Source organism: Temnothorax americanus, unplaced genomic scaffold (assembly GCF_048541705.1).
Source record: "Temnothorax americanus isolate GAGA-0224 unplaced genomic scaffold, ASM4854170v1 Scaffold3, whole genome shotgun sequence".
In the NCBI taxonomy this organism is placed as follows: Eukaryota; Metazoa; Arthropoda; class Insecta; order Hymenoptera; family Formicidae; genus Temnothorax; species Temnothorax americanus.
Genome location: NW_027509442.1, coordinates 5,401,900 through 5,426,516, shown reverse-complemented (window position 1 = coordinate 5,426,516; position 24,617 = coordinate 5,401,900). Strand labels below are relative to the sequence as shown.

The 24,617-nt window shown below is 37.2% G+C and overlaps 1 protein-coding gene across 9 annotated transcripts in view; it reads right to left on the bottom strand.

The window, feature by feature from the left end:
* LOC143900330 (disks large 1 tumor suppressor protein-like) overlaps positions 1-24,617 on the bottom strand; it is a 332,595-nt gene that overhangs the window by 23,620 nt on the left and 284,358 nt on the right. The window lies entirely within an intron of this gene.

Genomic DNA, 24,617 nt, shown 5'->3' with positions numbered 1-24,617 from the left:
CATTAATAACTTTTTTTCAGATAATATATAGATTATATAGAATATGTAATGCTAGAGCGTATATAAAATAAAAATTCCATACAAATCAAATGGAAATTTATCACAATTGAGCGTAAAAATTTCCGACGCAGTCGACAACTCGATTTTATACATATCTCGAACACGATTGCGGTGGCACGTGTAAAAAGGGCGCTCCGCCCTTTTTACGTACGTTACCGTTACACAATGAGACCGTATGCCGCCCGACGTACCTTCTGTACAGCTTGTTCCGCAGGATCCGCCGTCCTAGGGTTGCGAAGGGTCGCAGCGGGAAGATCTGCTGCCGGTTCCGCGTCATGTTTCTTCGGTTTCTCGTCGCGTAAAGTCGCGTAAAGTTACACACTACAAGCTCGCCACTTTCGAGACACGTGACATCACGTTCCAGTCACGTCGCTAATAGTCGCGAACGTACCACATAAATACTCGTTTATAATCAGGCACTGATCCGGCACCGGTTGATAAGTCTTGATGTCTAGACGGGATCTCTTTTCCCGGACGATTACGATCGAGTCAGTCGATCGGGTCGATCGTATTCGCGCGCGCGCCCGGCACCGCACGCTAATCCCTTATTAGCCGTAACACCTCGTGCTTTCACCTTTCCTTTTTATCATCGTAATCAGACCCGCCAATCGTGCACTGGATAATTGATGCTGTTCCTTTAAAAATCAACACGCTCGCTTTAGACCCGGGCAACTTTCTATCGTAGCGCGCGCTGTATAATGACCATTTCTCAAGTAGTCATTACACGACGGCGACGTCTGCTCAAGTTTTGCAGAGAAAACTGTTATAGGTCGCACCGTCATTAACCTTGCTGTTGTATTTATCTTATGAATCTACTATCCTCAACAGCAGATGCTTTGTATATACAGAATGCTTCTGACTTGCTAAGCGATCCATCATGTTACGGACTGTTTGATCGATTTGAAATTGATGGTTCCTAAACAACGAGCAGCCATCAGTAATTTTAAAAGGGAATAGCTCCTCGAGAAATATAAATTTTGGAAAAATGTAATTAGATAAAATTTTTTCCCTCAGTTACTTGAATTTTGATGTATTTTTATCTTAAAAATTAAATAAAAGCTATTTAATACTGGAAGCTGAAAACTCGCGGCAAATCTTTCTCAACGTTTTTGTATAACGAATTATCTTTTATCTATATAAATTCTTTCTGAGACATATTCGACATATATTATACTAATTAAAATCGAAATTTTTCGATATTATACGCACAATACTCTGTTACTACCAGGCAAATTGATGTAATTTTACATCGCATCAATCTGTCACTGTCACAAACTTTTAAAATAATAATCATGACATTCTCAAATAATCAAGAAACCACGATTGGTATTCCTAATACGGTATAAAACATCGTTACAGGTAACCCCGTTAACAAGGATCGCGGTTAGATCTACCGTCAATCACACGGCTTTCTACAAGTCGTATTATCACGAACCACGCCGGTCGATCTTCCTTTTAAACGCGTCGATTCGTGCATACATATATATGTATACAGCCTGATTAGCCGACGGCAGAAGTAAGTGTCACGCGACATTGAACTTTCCAACGTCTTCCTCTCTCTCCTCCCCTCGTCCACAACTTCGCCGCGTCTCGCCCGCGTGCGTTCGCATTCGGACTTTTTTTCCATCCATCCGTTTTTCTTTCTCCGACGAACTGGTTCGCCCCGACGTGGCGAGTATTTTTAGCCGTCGAGCCTGTTTATGGGGTCAACACCACGTGCACGTCATGGGCGAAGAGCCGCACACACGTGCGACCGGGAACACACGAATCACACGGAAAGGGACGGTTGTGAGTGTGGTGAACTGCGCCTGGACGGTCGGGATTCTTGGAGGAATTTTTATCGCGCCCAGTTGCCGTTGTCGTTTGAATAATCTCAGGGTTATCGCAAATTCCACAGTCCGGTTGGCCGTGCTGTAACGATCCGTTTCCGTCGGAAGTATCCTCGAATTAATTGAATTGTTTGTGAGCAACCTTTAACGTTTCTATTAGAGAAACCTTTCGCCGAAAATCTGATCGCTTTTTTTCTACAAGTTCTCAGTGTCAAAATTATACCATATATAGTTTACATTTTCAAACTGAAATGTGAACAAAACACAACGTGAGCAAAATTAGTTATTTTTGGCATTTTTTTTCAGTTTTAGAATTCACGCTTAAAATTGTATTTACGGATTTATATAAGTCCAAGTTGTGTGATATTCGTATTATAAAAGTTTCATGAAGTACAGGACTAATACTTTATAAATTCGGACTTGGGGTGCGCTCAGTATAGGATTGGTTTCTCTTTGACCATTATAGCAAAGCACATCAGTTCGGTGCATCTAATCAAATGTATAATGTTTTCCAAAAGCATCGACTATGTAGGTATCTGTGCGCAATATGCAGTCAGGATATCGGATGATAAGCTTCTCGGATGAATTTGCAACCGAAATATGCCTGCCGAACTTTCCGCAAGATTAAAATCCTGACGACTATTTCCATTTTCGTCTGTAAGTCTTCCAGTTGGTCGTTTTTCGTAAAAGGTCAAGTGACTTCTGACTGTACATTAAAATATGTACCGTGAACTTTGTGCCTCAATTCTAAATGCGTAAAGGATACAGATTAAAATAGAAATTAATTATTCACACACACGCGCACGGAAGCGTTAAACTGATAAAATCTTTTCTTTTCTGCAATCCTTTGTTTATAACTAGCAAAGTTTATTAATTTATTTTAATTATGGCTTTAAGTAATAGTTGGTAGTAAATACTGACGATAATGGCAAAAGTGATCTCTCTTTTTCTTCATTTCTCTCTCTCTCTCTCTCTCTCTGGCAAAGTTAAATTTTTTAACATTCGCGACATAAATCTATGAAGCGATCAAACAGAAAGGCGAATAAATATTTGACGTACGTGCTGATATTCGATTTGCTTGTGCAACGCGGTCTCGCTCCATTTTTAAATTTTCGAAAACCCTCGACTGGAATGTTAAGAGAACTATTCTCGCTGAAGAAATGAGATGTAACATTTTTGAATGCGAAATTTGTGTGGCAACACGCCGCGCACAAAACCGGTATACATTAAATGTAAGATATTAATGTAATTTCTTGGACTACGTAAGCACGACAGGAATTTAATAAGAGAATGTACCGAAACATACATTAATTTTCATTCCGTGAATGACTTTATGTGAGAGAGAGAGAGAGAGAGAAATTAATTAAATAAACGAAGTCGCAATCTTTCCGCTAAAAAATATCCGCATACCAGGTCTCTCGAGACATTTTTCAGCGTCGCAATTAGACGGTGCTGGGCGTAAGAAAGTTATTGCACGACCTTAAAGTCAAGGATCGCCGAGGCGTGGCCCTTGTGCTTTCGAATGATTTCTCGCAAGAAGCGATCGGTCGTGGGAAACCGATCACGATATACGGTATACGATGCGTGATCGAAGAAAAGCAGTCGTGATCCTAGATCGTCGATGATACTCCTGTCAAACAGTGTGCCTCCTCGTTATCTATCTTCTTTCTCACTGTGCTCAATGTTTAATTCATGGAGCACATCTCATTGTTGCTGTCATTTTATCGCATATCTATTTCTCTTGCAATTTGAATATACTCTGCACTCTAGTTTGAATTTCCATTTAAATAATTAAATGGATTTTCTTGTTTTTTTATACTGCAGGCATTATGATATAGATATGTTGATCTCTTTTTTAGAGTTTTCTGTTATGTTATTATATTGTATTATTGTATTATATTATTATACTAGCTTGATATACGCGTGCTTCGTTACGGTATGTAACTACTTTAATAAAAAAATCAAATCGAGCCTAAAAGATATTGATTTTATCCCTTTTCACCCCCTTAGAGGTCAAATTTCTAAAAATCTTCTTATTGGGTGCTTATACGTCATGGGAGGAATCTATCGAATTTCATGTTTCTACGTTTAGGGGTTTGGGTTGGGCGTTGATGAGTCAGTCAGGATATTTGTTTTTATATATATGTATATAGATATATAGATATTACAGTATCATAATAATGTCGTCGTTTATACAGCTTGTGTAGATAATTTTATTTGCATAACTTGCAAATTGCTTGATTTATTGTTACAATAAATTCTGATTTATTTGCACACACCTCATTCGATATTATATATATTATGTGTATATTAACTTGTCAAATATTAGTTTCAAAGTCGTTATTGATTTGCTTCGATTTCCTCTCTGCACAGATATCACTCTTTTTTTTATTTAATCGAAAAATGCATTTATTGAAAGAGACTTGGATTGTGTTGCAATCGCCAAATCGGTGACCGCAAAATTCGAATTGCAAAGCGAGCACGGCGATACTTCCGGCGTCGAGTCGAAAAATGCGTTCCGCTCGGACACATCGAAAAACCGAATGCACGTGGGGTCGTAAATTCAAAGCTTAAACACGCGTTGCGGCTATTTAGGAAAATTAGCGGCGTCGCGTACAATTCGAGCAGAAACACCCGGAAAAGGTACGGCCGGACGCGACTTACGATATCGTATATTCCTAAATCACGAGACTGAAAAATCAAGGTGTCTTCACAAAACACTTTACTTTCACGTTCACGATTCTGATAATAAACACTACGATATTTAAGAAAGACAACTTCGAAGCAATTCATTACACCATACTCGAATTCTATGCTGTATATTCTTTATCGACGCACATGCACTTTGGGACTTGCTACACCGCACGATCAACGATCCTGATGTCGATCGCAAGAACACTATCGCTTCTTCTTCACGTAGATCACCCTTTCACATGATTTTCGCGATATCCCGACCGAAACGAAAGGAGCAGATCGTTCGACGATCTTCACGGTACGTCGGTTGTTCTTCGAATGACAGTTACCGGACTTTTCTCCCTTCCCTATCTCGCTCGAGGCTCGCTGCCGATCTTACCTCACTATACGGCGAGAAACCTAAACGCACACTAGTTCATGCAGGCGTTTCTTACGCCGCCGCGAAACGACTTTCTTATGCGTCAGCGTAGACGCCTGCCGATCTCCACCCACGTCAATCGAGAATTTCTTAAAGAATCACTTACCTATACGGAACGATTCTTTATCTGGGTAAAGATATTTTGTAAGATGCATCCGTGTTAGACTTGAGATTTTTTCCTTGAAAGTTAAACCGTGTTTTCAAATAATTAAAATTTACGCATCTCTTATCGTAATTATATTTTGTTTTATAAATAAAATAATGACAGAAATATACACTCGATGATCTGCAATATGATATATTTCGATGAAGTATCGTTGAAAATATCTGCATCGCTGTAGCAATGTATATTCTACGTCTTTAACGTATAGAATGTTAAGATAAACGCAACTGCTCGGATAAACTTCCAACTTAATCGCTGCCAACTTAATCCATTTGCTTTCACTTACAATTGCCAATTACGTTACTTAGGTTTCGATATCGACTGGTCGGAAGTTCCGCTGTTAATCCGATGGAAACGGTATCGCACGGTGGTACAGCTTAATAGTAGACGCAATTAGTATCGACTAGCAACGCCCATCTCGGAACCAGTCGCATCTACCGAACTGATCGACCGATTTCAATTCGAGACCAAGCAGCAGGGTTGGCTCGCTATCCAGAATTCTCGCCGACGTAACAAGCACGCCGAGAATCACGAATTCGACTGCAACTCGAGATCTCAAGGTATGCATATTGCCATATCTCGCGGTTCACGAGAACCGCCAGCAGTTTCTTTCGCTATAGTCTCAAAACATACGATTTTTTCTTCGAGCGTGTTTGCGCTATTTATTAAAACATCGATTAAGTTACTCCACTTTTTAACGAGTCGCCGAGTCTGAGCGTGATTTAGTTTTTCGTGATGATTTTATATTATATTACGACGAACTGAGGCATCCGCTCGTACGGTTGATGGTCTTGTTAAGCGGTGATTCGCGGTGCATTTTGCGGCAGCGATCCCATAAAATTTTAAATGATACATTTAGCGAGGGGATCCCACCCTCGCACAAACCGCGAAAAGCGCGCGATGGTACCTTATCAATTATTACAGACCGAGGGGAGGACAAAGAGACAGAGAGAAAGAGAGAGAAAGAGAGAAGATCGAATCGCGGATTATTTATAGTCATGGAGCGTGACAAAGCTCTTAACTCCACTGATGCGCCTATTTTCCGCGTCTTTCGCCTCAACCATTTGCACTTTCACTATTGTCCGCGATGCGCATTGCAGCGAATGCATTCCTCGCAGGCGTGTCGCGGTAATCGGAGAAACTCTAATTGCGTTGAAGATTAATGTCTTACGTCAGATTACATTTTGATAAATATACTTTTCGTTCCAGAACGAATCCTCCAATAAATGTGTCATGTTCTGACAAGAGCAATAATTAATATATGACATATATATATATATATATATATATATATATCGTATAAAAATATTAAGTACATATAACATTATAATATACATATAAATGTTTAAAAATCCTAGTTACTTAATTTCTAATAATTTTAGTAATAATAAAGAAATAAAATAATATAAAAACGTTATTAAAAATTATTATTTCAAAGATTAATAGTACCTATATTTTGAATTTAAATTAAATTTTTTAATTAAAAAATAATTTGACAGGAAACCTAATTGCGCTTATGTATCATTATACAATTTAAATGCATCTGATATAAGTCATCAAAAGCTACATAAAATGTAACACAAAATATTTTCACGATAGCTGCGATTAGAAAGAAAGATAGACGTTTCAAGAACACATAAAAGTTCTTCTGGTTGACTATATTCCGAAGTCGTAGGAATATCTTGATGATACAATAGAGTAAAGTTGACATGAATAAGTTCCCCAAATTATTTATAAGAAGCTAATTTAAATTGGCTAACATAAAATGATTTGACAAAAAATGAAACACACAGTTTTTACTTGCACTGCTTGGGATCGATTTAGTGGCGCTCCTCATCTTGCCGAACATTTACGCCCGAGGGAGTAAGTAATATGTCGCAGTTGTGAAAATGAATAATTGAACGGAGAAGGAGGTCGCGATCGCGAAACAAGGCGTCCGCCTTTACACGGTCGCGCAACCTTCGATTCGTTTCACGGCACTTTCTACCTCCAAGGCGATTGAGATACAACCGATCGATCGTCAAGAAAAATAAAATCACCCCCGAACTTAGAAATAATGTTTGTGAGAGTAAAAAAGTAATCACCGAGGGGATAACTTTTCGATTTCTCTCGCCGCGCGTTTTGATCTTCTTTTATTAACTACACGACAGTTAGATTTTACTGATTAAGAGACGCTTTTACATGCGTTGACAGTTTTAAATATCGTTTTGAAAATCTCGTGTTATACAAACGAAATTGACTATCACGACAGGACATCTCCAATTATAAAACAATCAATCTTGTCTCTCTCAAGTCGCTCGGTTTACTGTAATCTTCAGTCAGTTGCACTGCGGTAATACTTTTTCTGTCGGGCGACAGAGACGTCGGGTTTCGAAGGGCTCGAATATCACAGAAATTCCACGTATGCAAAACGGTCACCGAAAACGCAGGTGTTTTCTCGCGTATATGCGTTGCCGTCGGGGAACGTCGCGCGTCGCATCGATACCGAAACGTCATTGTCAGCCGCGTATGTGAAACGAGAAGCCGGGGGCGTGATTCGCTCGCGAGGAAATGCCGCTCGCGTACGTGTCGCAATTGCGACGGCCACCGCAACACGCAATTCCCACGATGAAGGGACTCCGTTACGTGGAGCGTATTATGCATCATACAGTGTCGCATCTCCGCATAGCGGAACGTAACTCCTGCACTTCCGAGTCTTCGCGCGCCGCTCGTAACGCCGCTTCTGAGCTCTCCGAGGTATATATACGCTCTCGCGTGCACAAAATCAAGTGGGCGGCTATTGTTCTATCAATACGTAAAATCCTGTTTCTATAGCATCCATCAATTTCTTCGTCGACGAAGTCGACGCCTACTAAACATTCGAAATTGGAATTTAAGTCGTAATCATTATTAGGGAACAGGGGAGATGGGGTCCATGTCGTGATCATTTCCCCTCTCGGTTCTCACAGACTATTGATCGACAATCGTATGCTCAGAATATCGAGTCTTTGTAAATATAAGAACTTATTCGCGCGATTCAACTCACTGCGCCCTCATTTTTTTCGCACTGATCATTCGACAAATCTCCATTGAACTTTCACGCATCGTAACGTACCTACGAGATACGAGTGTAATGTTGAGAAACATACGTTAGGAACACGAAACGACGACCGAACGAGCATTCCCGGCGTATCGACGAGTACTAAAGCGCCCTTTCCGTTGGAAAGAAGCACGCACCACCGGGCTGCCTCGAGGGGCTTCTATCCCTCGTACAAAGTCGGTGGGGAATATTCGTTCCGCTATTGTGTAAAGCCCCCCCAGTAGGCCGATTCTTGCTCCACCCTCGGTGGTGGCTCGTTACAGCCCCGCATGACACACATGGTCGACCTTTCCAACGATCCATAGTCGGCTCGTCCTCGAGCCTTTTGACGTATCCGGTCATTTACACAAACCAATCTCGCTTTTCTTTATTTTCTAATGCTTCATTTTTAAAGATTTCTCTTTCTGAAAACAACTTTCTAACTAATCTATAAAAAATCTCGAGGAGATAATAATCTTAGAAAAGCTTTTCGCAAATCAAACCTTACCAGAGTCAAATGGATAAATAGTTAAAGAATATAAAAACGGATAATTATTATAGTTAAATAATATTCTTATACTCTTTTTTTAACTAATTCGAAGTAGTTTATTTGAATATAATTTTCATTTGCAACTTAGCTACAAAGATTTACGATGTTTAAAATTGGGAAACTGGAAAATCGCAATCGATGACTCTCCTTGATTTTTTTTCATTAAGAAAATATTAATTTCAACTTGATCAAAGAATCCATCGTTAAAAAAAAGAAATGCATGAGAAATGGGACACCCTGTATAAGTCGTGACTCAGCTATAAATACTGTATTGCCGCGAGGAAGAGCGATTTAACAGCTGACCTGTCGCGATTGTTAAATGCCAGTGTGTTATGAATTAACGCCTACAAGTTATGTGAATCGAGACTCTAATAAATGCTCGATAATTTTTGTAATTAAGTCACTTGACAAGAAATACAGTGATTTCTTTGTGGCTCCATTTTTCCTATACGAATCAATGTTTATGGACTCAATACATTTATTAGTTTAATTAGGTTTTGTTTGGAAATTTTAATTTAAATTGAAAATTTTACATCTGTTATTCACATTTACTATAAGTTAGATTTGTTACTCACATTATTGTAATTTCAACTTTCTAAAAATTCACTACTTTAATCTTTTCACCATTTTCTTGACATCTTGTTTATCGATAAATAGTCTCGATATAACTAACTTCCTCTCTCTTTCATTTTGTGGAATAATGACGAAACCAAGGACTTTGCCGGCGGGAAACCCTTTATGGCGTTCTTCCAAGAAGAATTTGTTCCACTTCAACGAGGCGGAAAAACCGTTACAACTTCGAAACACCTTTATCCCTCGAATAATCGCCCTTTTGGAATTTCTATTACTTAATTACAAATCAGATCTCCGCAATTATGTTATCTTTTTGTTACGTATAATATTTAGGTTATATAAGCCGTAATTTTTTTACGCAGCCTCCTAAAACAGGCGACAAAAATGCAAAGCATATTATATTTCAAATAAAAATATTTACATATCTTATTTAATATATATATCTATAATATATATACATATATTAATATTTTATAGATGTGTGTTAATAGTATATTAAAAAGTTATAATTGTAATGCAAATTAATTATAATGTCAAACAATTGTTGAAAAAGTATCCTCCAATTAACAATTCAATTTTTACAATTAAAAGATCTGTTTGTTTTACAGCAAAATTACTTCGCAGTTACTTCATGTGAGCTAGAATGCGTTTACATGATCGCCTTTTAAGTTGATCCTCTATGTGACCGACACATGCATTCCACACAGCATGTCGAACATTGTTGTCCGAAGGTCTCTTGGACAAAGATGGGCGACTAGTCTCTCGATCTTATGTCGCGGCATCGACATAACAAAGAGACGAATAAGAAAGCAGGACGAAATCAGATATAGCCTTCAAAATAATATAATTTTAAAGATATCAATCTAGCATAATTGTTCGACTATTCCAATGATAATAGATTTTTACATTATCTGACTAACCAAAATAAATTTTATAACATAAAAAAGTATTAAATTTAATATCATAATAAAATTAATATCAAGAGAATATGATAGAATGTTTCTTTAAAGACGATGGACCTTTTATATTCGACAAGATTACAATAATAGACATGAATAAACGAAACTTATTCACGGGGTGCAATATAAATTATATTACGGGACAATAATTCTATCAAGAACATCTTTTCAAGACTGCGATGCAAATTGTTGAAACTCAGCTCTCGCGCCACTTTCGAGTTACTCCTCTCCTCCTCTCCTCTTGTCGCTCGTTAAATTTTATCTTCCAGCCCGATGACGAAACTTCGGCGAACGCTTTTAAATGCGGACGTCGCCTGGTGACGCGGTCGGCCCAGGGCGACGCACATTTGCAATTCGAATCGCCGGTGAACATTGAAATTTTGAAATTCACTCCAACAAACTTAGCGTCGCACTCAGGGCGAGTCCGTTATGCCGATATTATATGTGTATGACGGACAATTTTCGTTTAGGGCATTCATGTTTTTTTTACATAGAATATTCTTTTAACTGTAAATGTATTCTACGAATATATATTCTATATAGGTATATATATTCTTAAATAAACCGCCTAATTATAGAGAAGAAAAATTATTGATATTTCATGAGTTTTCTCAATTAGCCTTTTATTTTTCTTCCACTACAAACATCTATATTTTTTAAGCTATAGTAGTGTATCATTCCTTTTCTCTTTTTTATTATTTTTAACTTAAAACATTTTCAGAAATTGCTGTATATGTTGTTTAACATTGTGTCTCTACAGTTTTAAATTTTTTTTAGATGGGTCTAAAGTGCAGTAGAGAACATGTATGAAAGAATACAAAGTATATTCTGCAAAACCTTTAGGATTTCAGCATCTTACAGGCAAACATGTAAGAATGATAAAGTAAAAAATTAATTATGTGTATTTAATACGGTTGTATGTATATATTAACTGATAGACTAACATTCGAGTGTAAGCTAATTTAATGTATTAGAATATTGCTAGTGACAGAATTTTTTCTTTTCATTCTTCACGTATGCAAATGACGAGAAGGATTGAAGGCATCCCAGGTCGGAAAGTCTCAAACTTCCGGTACTGTACACGCCACCCATTCTCGTCCACGCGGCAGAGAAGGAATTTAATTATTAGTTTCACAGCTTAGTTCCACGCTGGTACCTATCCGCCTACCCACTCCCACCCTTCATGTATATGCATGCAAGATGTAACGCGATTTTCACGGAGTATCGCCGGAAGTGTCGCGACAACCACCTGCGCCCCCGCCTGTCTCATTTTTCCTGGAATCTCATATATTTTGTATTACAGTTACGCGCAATAACCATATTAATATACCCTTAATTTCTTAATTGCAAAGTACGCAAGAGAAGAGGACAGTCATGAACGTATAATTTGACTTCATCGAACTAATCTTCTAGAGTGCAGTCCAAAATATGAAGAGAACGGAAACTTGTGATGTTCACGATAAACTTTCATAAGCGATATTTAAAATTGTCCATTTTTGCATCTTTAAATATAAATAAAGTATTCTTTCTACTATTTGTATCATCAATTTATCCGAATTAATTTTGGATCATCCAACTAACAACTTTTCAAGCATATATACGTTCTTACAAAAATAATTAATATAACAATCTGGATAACGATATTGTGCTTATTAAACACAGCAATATGATTACTAATTTTGATCACGAAATTGTCTTTGAGATAATTATCGTTTTTAATATTGATGCCGTATATATAATCAGTGTGTAAAATAATATCTCTCCGCAAACCCCTTCGAACTTGCTTAAAGACGACCACCGGTAAAGTTTAATAAAGCGGATTTCCCTTGGATAAAACTGTATCCCCTTGAAGGGCGACAGTCGTAAATCTCGTAATGAGGTTCACGAAGCGGCTTACGAGTACTCTTTCCGTCCCTGCCTGCACGGTCATTGGCCGCGCAGCAGCCTCGTAGAAATTTCCAGATCATTTTTTTTCGCTTCGATTATAAGTTCGCTTTAGGTTCTTCGGATGCGAGCCGTTGCTTGATGAGTTTGTGCTGAGAATACGAAATCCCATTAATGAATATCAAATGATGGTCAGAGTTGAACTCGTTGAAAGAAAAAAAGATAAAAACGAAAGCAAAAATATATTTGTCCAGGGTCCGCGGTAGTTAAATCAAGAATCGTCATATAAAATAGAAGAATCAATGATAATAATATGAAGTAAAAAACATGATAATTATTACGCAAAAAATAACGAGAAGATAATTATTATTTAATATAATTATCATGTATAACGAAAAAGATATAATGGTAACTTTGTTTAATTTCATATTTAATTATATGTATAAATTTATTTAAAAAATTGTATTAAAGTTTTAAATATTTTAATTTTAATATGCATAATAAAGTATGACCAAAATATGTTACCAGTTAATATTTCTTTTTAATATACATAATGTCTACAAAAGATGAATCTATACTTGGAATGTGTCCAAGTGTTAGAGCATGCGAACGCGCAGTGTCGACTTTTTTCTCGGAGACTGTGGCATTTTGATTATTATACAAGGTGCAATAAAATTCAGAATCACGCGAGAACGTTTATAACGAGAACAAACGGCCCGCCAGTTGCTGCAGACGGGTTCGCTTTTGAATAAGAATAAGTTCTCAAAGAACGTTCGCCGAGTATTCTCCATGGGTGCTTTCATGTTTTAATAGTCTCCGAGTACGCAATTCCGAAAGACGAAAGCACATAAGCTCTTTTGTAACAACGGCTTTTAATTGCTTTCCCGAAACGGGCCGCACCAGCAATTTCCTAGGCTTCCACATCAAGGCACGTTCCCTCGTTTATCGCGGTTAGGTTTTATTTATGCTTATCCTCCTTTCTCCCTTCTTTCTTTGTCTACGTTGTCCTAGATATTGTATGTTTGTTTTTGATATTTAAGAAATATTTTGATATCGAAGCGAGTTTCACTCATGCGAATAAGCAATTACTCGATTATTTAAATTGGATTCGCTCAATGACTACGATTATTAAAAGAAAACATCGTTGGAACTTAAATAACAATCGTGATATTCAGGAATAAACAATCTGTGATTAAAATCTACCGATAACCACAGACAACAGTCATCGTGCAATTAAATTAATTAAATTGTTGTTTGTTGCCATTGTTCCGTTGTAACGTATCATGGATGTTTGCCTAGACGATTTGTAATTCCGAACGCTTCATTTTCGTATCTTTTAACGAAATCTCGAGCCGGCGAACTAAATGCAATATGCAATTAAACGCGATCGGTATTTGAGCAATGCCCAATATGACAGTCAAATAGAAACAGGACGCCAGTACATCGAAATAATTCTTACTTTCACCCGCGTTGACGGGCGGTTTTCAATTTTACAGCGTTTAATTAAAATCGTGTTCTCCGATAAAGCTGGCAAAAGACCGGATCACAGACGATAGCGTAAATGTTTTCCAATTTAGGATATCACCGTCAGGAGAGAACGCGCTTTTCCAAATATTTCCATTTGCATGATCGCACGAGTGGATTTTAATCGCGCCCGAGTTAAGCGAGTTAGTCGATCGTGATGGTTATTACTAGCCGCGAGTAATAATTTATATAGACAACGTCACGTTTACTCGATCGCGTCTCTCGCATGTTTAACATTTTGCAAATGTGACGCATAAATTTTCGCGCGTCACGATGGTCGCGATGACGCGATATGGAATCGCCACAGCGTTACGTCTCGCGGTTACTAAAAAAAAAAAGAAAAAATGCTCCACGATGGTGATTTCTACGTGACGTTTAAAACTTTTCTCGTCCGCGCAAAGCCTATCCTTCCACCTTGGACCGCCGCCATTCACGTTCGGAGAACGATTGAAAAGTTGGCCGATCACTCGAACGACAGTGGCGACGGGAAAGAGACACGACAAGACAGCGAAAGAGAGAGAAGGGAAAAAAGAGCAAAGAAGAGGTTCCGAGGAAGTTTCCGGGGCGAAATGACGCGCGAAAGGAATATTGCTTGTTCTGCGGCTCGCGCAAAGTCCTGACTAAGAAGGCACACGTCGAGTGGAGAACCGTTTTACCTCGATCAAAAATCCCGCCCGGACACACTTTCCGAGAGACTTGTAGCGGTTGAGACGCGCAAAAAGATTCGCGAGAACTTTCACGCGGTAATCAAGAATGCATTTTCACGTGTCATCCGGTGGCCCCGGCAAATATTTCACCTTCGAGAGCCGACAGTTTCCGCCGGACAAGCATGTATAGCCGAGCAATGCCAAGGACGCATTATTTTAGTAGTTGTTATATTTCTATAATCCTGGCGCGAAACTCACTTGACATTCGACGAGATATATTCAGATTGTTGTAAATAGTAGGGCAAGAGGGACAGAGAGAAAAACAGCGTAAAAATGACTTACCAAGGGTTTTACAATTGCGATTTAAATCACTTGCGAACACTTACCTGAAACAAACAAATATACATCATGATTAATTAAAAAAATTACAATGTATTATTCTTGTTTTTACGTTATTATTGATCTCATGGGCTTTATTTATTGTTAATTGTCTCGCAAAAATGAGATTGCTCCGATGAAATTGTTTCCGTTTAATTTTCGAGAAAGAGGAGTCTAATTCAGTCGAGATATCAATTTTTAACGATCCTGGTCACAACAACGATTTCAATTTTACGTTTATTTATGCAAGACCACATTTCACCTGGGACTGTTTTGTTAAACTCCCGTATTTCCTATCTTCCCGTCATTTTTACGAAAAGAACAACAACGGTTTAAACTAGCGGGACACAACACGCAGCAAAACGCGTCACGCGGGTTGGGATAATGAACGTTTCGGTTCGGCGACATTCGCCGGGTTTTATGGAATTAAAACAGTCGGGGAATATCGGTAAAGGCAAACGCGATCGCCAGTCGCGCACGAGCGAGCCACATCAAAGGCTATCACACAGCGAAAAAGCGATTACACAGAACGCTCGTTTTTTAATTTTCTTTTTTGGCGCATGTAACATTCGATACGGGTCGCTCGTTGGAACCCGCGCGTTTTCGTTTATCCCGCGCCGGTTATTCGACGAGCGTTTTACACGGCGGAATTAAATATGTTTCCTTTTTTTTTCTCGCACACGATGAGGAACGATTAATATCGGGGGTACGCGCGCGCGGCTACGGATTCGCGTCACGTTGCGATGAATTAATAAATAATTTTATTCATTTCGTCTCCGGGCGCAGAGTCGTTGGTATGCAAATTAGGCTCGCAATTCTGTTCGCTACAAGTACCGCGAGCGAGTGGGCGGCGTCGCCGATTTTGAACTGTACGTGGCGAACATCATGAACGTGCGCGGTACACGCGTTTCGTTTCGTCATGTTCCATGCCGATGTAATCGATCTCGATGTATCTGATATTTATTCCAGCGTAAGCGCGATCGCGAATTCCTATAGCCATCAGTTTAGTCGCAATAATCCGGCTACCGTGGATGTGAAGACACAAAAATGCATGCGCATTAAATTGACTTATTTCAATGATTGAAATAAAATGTTTCCTTTTTGGAAATAATGTCGGACATTTTCTCTCATTTCACAGTTTTGTAACAAGTAATGAATATACGAGGGCTGTTAAATAAAATAATGGTAAAATTCAATAATAATAAATATTTTAGATTGTAATGCTTATTTTGACACGATATAAAATTTTGTTACCATAGAAAAAGATACTGTCTGTATTAAATTGAGGCTACATTCCGATATTCATTGTCAGTACTAAAAATCTATTATTTTTCTATATTTTACGCCACATATACCATAGATTTTCAGTACTGACAGTTGCTGATAGTAAATATCAAAATGCAACCTGAATCTTTTACATATAAGTATATCATCATATTTCACGATTATAGTTTTTATGAATGACAATTTCCATCGCAATTCTTCCGCAACAGTTAGGTGTTTTTTTTTTTAACATTTCCATTGTCATTAGAAAACTATTATATCTCAAATATACCGTTCCATTTTAAAAGTTTACCGTACATAGTAGTCCGTGAAATTAAATTGCGATCTGCGTAAGAAGAGTAAGAGCACATCGGTTAACTTTGATTAGAAGCTAGAAAACCGACGTTGACGTCGACGAATGGCAAAAAGATGATGGCTCTTCCTCCAATTTCTCAATCCAATTTAAGATTCAATCTGGAAAGTTTCGGCGAGAAACAAACAGCTTTGGGATGAAACGAGCTATGAGGCTACCGCGTGCTCTGCAAGTAATTAGCTCGCCTATAAAGGGGCGACTAATTACTTACAGATCCCGCAAGTCGCTGGCAAAAGGAAAGTAGAAGCATATAAATGCGGTATAATTCCTTAAACAAACCAACAATTTGACCAAAGAATTAATTCAACGAACGAAAGAACTTAACGAAGTTTAAAAAAATGAAGACGGCCATCACACTTCGCTTTTCTCATTACCTTTTTTCATAGTTAACTCTGTCGCTTAATTTCCCATAATTTCATCATTAATATAAATGTTGCATTTCTAATTAAATCCCAATACGTGATCAAATTCATCTCGAATAATAAGTAGTTCCCCCCCCCCATGGAATGGAGATTTTAAATAAATGTAAAATAAAAGTGAACGGACAACCACATAGATAAAAAAAATTGAGTGGATAACACTCCATAAATCTTTCTAACAATAACTCTCTCAACAACATTTATACCAGTTTCACATCAAAGCAAGTAGCAGATCTGATTACCAAGCACTCGTCTTTCAAATTCTGTTCGAGATTCGATGGATGTGCCTGCATTCCTCGATGCGATATTCACGAGTGCCAGTCGATTATAATTAAATTTTCCCACGCTGCACCCAATTATCTTTTGTTTGCATTTCCCGCTGTCGACTCTGAACGCTCGTACAAGCCTCGCCTTTATAACTGTTTTAATTAGAAACATACCGAGTATACCGACTTTAGTCCGGGATCGAGTCAGACAATAAAAAGTTCTTTGAAAGAAAGAAGGCAAAAGACGAAAGATTTTTTTATCTGTTTTCTGTTTTTCATATCGAATAAAAGACTCGTCTGTATATATATATAAGCTTGAGTAAGCTTGTATTTAATCAGAAATTATGTAGACATCTGAATGAGAAAATGAATCTGTTTTCCTTCGCCTTGTCACTGTTCTCTCTATCATTAAATGCTAATGACAAAGAAATCCGTGAATGCTGAGATCGTCGCTCAAAAAATAAAAGAAAACATGTTAATTACGTCCTTCATGAACTTCCATCGCGACCGCCTGTTGCATTCGCATGCAAAAGAAAACATTTTCTTGGCGCATTTACACTCGCATAATTGTAAGAAAATTGATGCTTGCGTCACAGATTTCAGAGTTTTTTGGGGGATATTTATATTTTATGAGAACGATGATTATATAATAATCTCATTGTGTTTTTTAATCCTTCTCTTTCACGTAGGCCTTTCATTCCTCTCAAATCAATAAACATCCACATTATACGCTCCGTATTTATTTTATTGCAAAATTATTGATTCAAATATAAAAGATTTCGCGGAAAAAATTTGTATCGGATAAAACGTCCGACTATATGTATATATATATTTATCGGCGCTCAATTTCGAAATCGGCACTTCAATAGCAAATTGAATTGCATCAAAGCAATGATTGGCTCGGTCGAGCGCGGTTTAATAAAAGTACGAACCTCTTGAATGTCCAATTACGACAACGTACTCGTTACGAATTCCTCGTAAAAAACGTGCTCACATGATTTCCGCGTGGCTTCCACGAAATAACGAGGAACGGCGATACTTCATTCTTTTACAATCATATTCACAATTCTTCGTGTGTATTTTCCGATTACGTGTAATCATAGAACATTTATATTCTCTTAACATCAATTATCGAACATAATATTATCAAGTCTATTTTCGCTTTTTATTTAATCTTAGAATCCATAACATGTAACAAACAACAGAAATATTTGAATTTCAAATTGAAATTGTCTTGTCAATGTAAATACCAAAAACTCGCACGTTATCGCAGTTTTTATATAGTATCAGAACTCTTGTTCCAATGAAAAATACTTCCCGAGGAACACTCGCAATTTATGAAATACCGTACATCTTTATTATGCTTGTAATCGTAATGTTTTACTCGTATTAGTATACTAGAGTACTAGAGTATTCTTTTCAACATGACTAACTGAGCGCGTTTGTGCAAGAATAGATAACCGAAATTTGCATTTGCGGACTTTCCTTTCTGGATTCCATATACACAGAGACCAGAATAACATTCGGGCGATGTTAGTGGGATTATACTGGATGTCCTCGTATTTATTTGACCTATTTGCTCGCTGAGAACAAAGACCGCAATAGTGGCTCCGTGTGCCTCTTCGGCGGAGGGAAGAGGTGGGGATTTCGGAGCAAATATGTAATTTTGCCGAGACGCGCCAACTGTGCTTCGATCAACCGCGCGATTGCCGCGAACAAACATCCGCGCACGCGAATGATCCGCGTAAACGGCAGAAGTAATGATAAGTCGGATCTGCGCTTTCGGGTTTGCACTGCTCCGCACAAAGTCGCTCGTCTCGATGTCGGGGAAATTGTCCGAGGCATTATTCAGTGTACACACATTGTCTAGCTGATGGAATTCACGAGAGGTGGTCTCTCAAGTCGACCGTTCTCAGGCATTCTCGAGAACAACGGCAAATTCCTCATAAAATACGCAGGCCGTTGCGTTACGACGTCGGCTCTTCGGGAACGATGAGATTATATTCGCGTTGTGATGCGTTTGAAGTCAACCAAAACTGCGATCAGCTTGAGATAAAAATGCCGAGAGACGTCCTACTGTTTTGGATCGTTAGAAATAAAATGTCGCAATTCTTAAATAATTTTCAAAAGACGAAACAAAATATTTACATAATTAAAAGAACTTTTTATCAATGTGTACTGTTTAAAGAAGTAAAGTTGTTAAAAATTTGGAATTGATAATGTGATAATTTAACATCTTAGCAAGGAAAAGCCGCGAAATAAAATAGAATCTTTACGATTTGTAGGTAATTTTCTCCTGAGTAAAATATTATTCGTAAATACGCAGTGGTTTTCGAGAAATTAAAAATTAAAAATTTTGTATACTTATAAGCTTTGCAAAAAAAAAATAACCGAAATTTGAACCCGAGCCAACCGAAAAGATAATTAAAATTGTTGCGTATTTACAAATATTTTACAAACCGTAAAAGCCCCATTCAAAATCGATGAAACTCACTTTTGAGGCTTTTCCATGTAATGGTCTTTTTTTTTTTTTAGTTTTCATGGCTTTCTCTCTATTTTTTAATTCTAACTTTTTCCGATTTTCCAGACCTACAGTAACTTTTCTGCTATTTATTTGTTTGAAATTGATTATTTACAGTTTCGACAGGAAGAGCTCACAGACTTTGTTTGCAAATACGTTCTTACGTTTAAATAAACGAGCAGAGTGATCAAACTATGATGCCACGGATATTTGTCGATCCAATGGTATCTCAATTGCATGTAAAAAGATTTGTATAACATTAAATTTGCACTCGCTTACATCCCTTGTTTTATTTTACTTTTGTTCAATAAATTCCTATTAACTTGTTATTGTATAAGCTACAATGCTATTATAGTTCTACAGGCTACAGGACATAAAAAAAAAAAAAAAAAAAAAGAGAGCGAAAGAACTCTTTTAACTAAATTATCTTGTGCGACTTTATACGGTTAGTGAAAATTGCCGCAAAAGTCGGAAAATGCATCAAGCGCATCCTCGACAGTTTTCAGAGACGTGGCTACATGTTTCAAAACATCTATGTAAATTTTTATAGTGATTTTAATACAAATATATTTACCAAAACCACAATTTTTTGCATTTCAAAGTATACAAATATTATTTTTTGCTTTTTGATTTTAAAGTAGATAATTTAAGAAATAAAATACCTAATTATGCCAGAAACTGTTGAACGCAACAGCATGATGATATGCACGAGAAGTGACGATACGAGAAAAATGCATAACTGCGGTCGAAAGGTTAAATTGACAATGCGTAAAGATATTTATGACGTAATCGCGGGGAGTGTACGCGCGTGGAAAGGAGCGATTTTAGTGACCCAGTTCGCAAGTGCAACCGCTGCTGCCGCCGCCGCTGCAGCATCCTTGGCTGCGGATACGAACTTTTTGCCCGTGCTCGGAGCAAGCGCGCGGTAGGTGAAGGTCAAGGACGAAAAATACGTAAATCTCGGGACTGGACCGAGCGTTTCTCGAAAGGGAAGAAGGAAGAAAGGAAGGAAGGAACCGACGGAAAGCGGAATGAACAGAGTCGCTGCCTTTCTGGGTCGAGAAAACAGCAGTTGCATCGTATCGAAGGGCGATTACCGCCGGATGGCGCGCAAAGCATATCACTTCTCCGCGAGAAAAGTACACCGGAAAATGACGAAATAATACCCCTGTGGAATTTATTTCACGCCGCATGTTTCAATGCGAAAGACATTACGCGAAGGATGTGAAGCACATGTAACCTGCACGATCAATCTAATGCTAAAGTCTGAATGTGTGTGAAATATGGAGTTGTGTTGTGGATTCTCTTTTATTCAGTGCAAAATTTTCTATTTTTATAACAGAAGTATTTTAAAGATATCTTGTAAGAAATACTTTATACATATATTTTTAAAATGTTTCTCAAGTTGAATGTATATAGTAATGTTATATTGTTTTATTTGTTTTTTAATAAACCTATTTTTTTTGTACAAAAAAGTTTTCATCTCGTTTCTTAATTGCTTCTCTATTCTTTGCTTATTATACATACAATAAAGAGTTGTTTTCTTAATAAAGACAAAGATAAATGTTGAAATAATTTTTATAACATTCGCTGTAAAGATACACTATACATATGTATATTTTTTTAAACTTTGGGTATTGAAACAAATTGTAAATAGAGTCCAAAGAAACTCTGACTCGAGATTGATCGTCCAAAGATTCGTGACAAAAAACACGAACATGGCGGTTCACGTGCACATGCATGCACATCGCGTATAAAAGCCATCCAATTAGCGATACGGTGGAATTATGGCGTTAACGTTGCCGCGGGGAAGATAAGAGCTTCGGCCGTGGTGCAATTTTCGCATCACCGGCGTGTTTTTCTAGCTTTCCAGATTGGTCGAGGTTTTCACCTCGTGGTCGGGTCACCATTGGACGCAAAATATCGCGGCCCGCGGGCGAAACGAGCCGCAGCTGTGTCCGCGGAGATCGTTTGGCAGCACACACAAAGGCAGCAGAAAAGAAACCGCTCTCTACCGCGGATACACGTATATGTACCTTTGGGAAAACAGCATTTTCGCTTCTCGCCGATAACACCCGCATGTGATATCGACTTCCGCAAACGCTTTTCAATACGGTGCTGTACGAGATGGCAAGTCGCCTATTTGATAATGCGTATACCGATATTATAATTTATTTGCCGACATCACTCGCTTTTTGCCGCCATTTATTATCTCTTTGCGTCGCTTTATATATATTGATTCTTTGCCATACTGTTATAAATTCGAATAAGATTCGTCTATCTAAAATTTCGTAGCACCAAAGAATTTTTGGATACAAAACCAAATTTTGTTTAGAATTATTAACTGTACTTTAAATATTATTTGTAATTATCTACAAAATACTATTGTTATTAGCTTTGTAATTTTAGAAAAAGCTAATTGTAAATTTTTTATATAATCTCAAGAAAATGTATCCAGATATCGTAAATCAAAATACAAAGACGATAAAAAACAGTTGGCAGTGCGCCCAAAAAAGTGAATCCCGATATCGAGTATATATATGTCATGAGCACGAGAGTGCCGCTTTTTTCACGAGTTATCACTGATTTTTTTCTTTGATAGTCGGTCGCCGAAGCACAATAAACTGTCCAAACTGTCCCAGCTCTACTGTTTTTTACGACCGGCCAAAATGAGAAATTTATGCGTTTTACACCAAAACAGACAAGGTCTCTAGTGACACTTAAAAAAAAAAAAAAGCGAGATTTTCGTTTATCCGTGAAAATACAACTGCCGTGTGCGAAACGCGCGCATCGCATAAACTTCGTGAAATATGCAAACATCGTGAAATAATAAATTCGCTCTTAAAAACTACATGTAAAGTTGAATCAAATATCATTATTGCTCCGTGATGTTCTTGTTATACGTCATGCTTACTTCGTATCACGAGAAAATGTCATCGCGGAGATGATATAATTTGACAGCTTGCATGCTGAGTAGTTAATAGCGCAAGTAATATTGTGTTATTTTATTCCTTATCCTCAAATGAAGACAATCATAACATATTCCTCTCTCGGAATGATACATGTTGAAAAATAAATATTTATAAATTAGTTATATATAAAAATTGTAATGTAATCGTTCTCTCATTGGATAAAATAATATTATTAACAAATAAATAAAACATTATTAAATCTTAAAAAATATAATTTTACTAAAGTCATAATAATTATAGAAAGATTCTTCGAGAAACGAGATGGGAATATGATGCTTCTAAAAGAAAATTGAAAATAGAGCATTCTAAGAAAGTGTATTAAAAAAAAAAAAAAAGAAAAAAAAAAAAAATTAAAATAGTATAAATATATCGAAAAGCGAGTTGAAAATAGAGAAAATGATATATTATTGACAATACACAAAATTTATATTAAAAACTCATTAAAAAATCAAAAGCATAGTATTTGCTTATGTATTACATAATGTGCGACGAAAAGTTTTGATTATATTGTAAAAATATGTAATATCTTTATATATGTAATATAATTATTTTTTAAATATTTTTTTAATTTACTGTGAAAACAAATGACGCATGCATTGCTGTGTTCTAATTTCATAAATTCTTTTGACTTGTCATTTGCATAACACGAGAGAGAGAGAGAGAGAGAGAGAGAGAGAGAGAGAGAGAGAGAGAGAGAGAGAGAGAGAGAGAAAATCATAATGGGGAGGCTCTACATGTTACGGGCAGTTCCTGCTGTCATTATGACAGATTTTGACAGGCATGACATTATTATATTCCTAAAGTATTTTAAATTGATTTTTATCGCTGAATTATTTGTGCCACTGAAAAATACGACGTACCCTATGATCGCTTTGTGAAATTTACACGGAATGAGCTAGATTTACGTACGCAAAATACGCAATTTCAAATCAATTGGTTTTGCGTCACGATATTTTATGATTTTATAATATGTGATAACTGACATATCTATACGCAAACGTCCGAAGGAAACGGCCATGGAACGCTGTGATCTTACTAACGAGCTGTGAATCTGTGACGTAACACATACCTCGCAAGGCCATTTTGAGTCGTATATAATTGACTCTTGACTCCATGTTAATTGCGCGCATTTTTCTCTGCTAGCTACTGCATACTCGCAGTGAATACGGAATTATTTGCAGAGAGCGAGTCAACAAATCATCACACATTAACCATCACGATCGATAAACGGAATGCGGCACGTCCGGTTGACAGTGGGATAAGTTATTTTCTGCGGGCTAATTAACCCATAACTCGCATTGTCAATCACGGCACTGCTCACATCCTTCTTTCATTTCTACTGTTAAATGTTATTTATAAACACTTATTTTATCTTAAGATATTATTTTCGATGGCACATTATGAATATCAATAAAAATGCCTTTCTCTGTTCTCAAAGAGTAGATATTCAAAGACGGCATCAATGTCATGAATTAAGAATCAACCCGGTGTTATTAAGGCGAGGTATGACAAACCCCCTGGTACTATAAATATAATATTATTTTCAACTACGTGTCTGTAATAAAAAAATATTTTAAAAGAATATTGTAATAAATAATTTGTCTAAGAACCAAACTTAATATAAAATATCATGTTAAAAATTTTATATGTTAATACGATTTAAGCTGATCAGCTAAATGAAAATTTTAACATGATATTTTATATTAAGTGGACAAATTATTTATTAAAATTGTTTCAAAATATTTTTTACAGATATTATGTTATATAAAATAAATATATAAAGAATAAAAACATATACAGAAAGTGTCCTAAAAATAGGTTTTCAATAAGGTTCCTGTATTTTAAAGTCATAAATAAGTAAATCGCCTGCGGTTTCGAACCGCAGCACGCCGTGTGGCTCGCTCACCCGAAATCGGAATAAATCACATTATTGTCGATGAAGTTTATTTTTAGCATTGGTGGTGTCGTGCACAGGGAGAACAGGCATGCAGGCAGAAGCAGGCATGCAGGCAAGCAGGTACGCGTCGCTGCATCTCCCGATCCCGTCGCCGCCGCGCCGATTGTAT